This window comes from Mandrillus leucophaeus, unplaced genomic scaffold (assembly GCF_000951045.1).
Source record: "Mandrillus leucophaeus isolate KB7577 unplaced genomic scaffold, Mleu.le_1.0 Scaffold58, whole genome shotgun sequence".
Lineage (NCBI taxonomy): Eukaryota > Metazoa > Chordata > Mammalia > Primates > Cercopithecidae > Mandrillus > Mandrillus leucophaeus.
The window spans coordinates 2443468-2444473 of record NW_012106252.1 but is presented as its reverse complement, the minus strand read 5'-3'; positions in this window follow the sequence as shown (position 1 = coordinate 2444473).

Genomic DNA, 1006 nt, shown 5'->3' with positions numbered 1-1006 from the left:
TGCAAAGTGCAAAATATAATAGAGCTGTTTCAGATTTCTAACGCATCTGACAAATGGCAACGGTAGAACTCAGCAGGTGCTCTCTATAGCTGTTTCTTCTATTATAATTTAGACCAGAGATACACCTTAGGCATACCTACATCAAATGAAGGTGAATACTGGGAGTTGAAGCTTAGAGAGCAATTCAGGGATCAGTGGGAAGAATGTGAAAGGCTAAGGCATAGAAATTAAACCTAAATACTCTTGGAAAATAGGTAGTATCTGGTAGATATTTTAAAATCTATTTAGAAAGTAATACAATGTCTTTAGATTTGGGGGCATAAATGAAGGAGAATAGTATATAAAATGGAAGGAGACAAAAGATGGTAGAATTACATTTAGAGTGAAATCAATAGCTTTGATCAACCTTAAAATTTTAGCTGAAGGTCAACCTTTATTGGTCTAGACCTAATTGTAATAGATTAGAGCATGTAAATATTGGAATAACTATAAAATTATTTAATTCATGGAGCATTTCTAAGTTGATGGATTCAAGCATAATTTACTTTGTATTTAATCTTTCTGGTTTAGACTTTGTGGTTATACCTTGGTATTATTATGATTTTGCAAATCCACTCTTGAATACCAGCCACAGGAAGACACGCTTAAAGGTAGAAGGTGGACATAACTCAGTTTGCTTTGCACATTAAAACATTTTATTTGAATTAATCAGAGATATTCAAGGAAAAACCAGGTCTGAAGATGCATGGGCATCAAGAGAGAGTTGGGGGAGCAGAGATGTCACTGAAATGATGAACTATTCCATACTGGTTCTCTGCTCAAGCAACGTAAGCTATCCAGAACACTGATTGATACATGTTTCAGTGAGTGAATTCGGCACATCTGCAGTGTCCTCACTAGGAGTTTCATTATCTCTAAGCAGCTTAACAACATCATGGTACTTAGCATCCAAGTAAAATTGAACAGTTCTTCAGAAATCAGCATAATTTTGCTGTGCTTTCCCTTT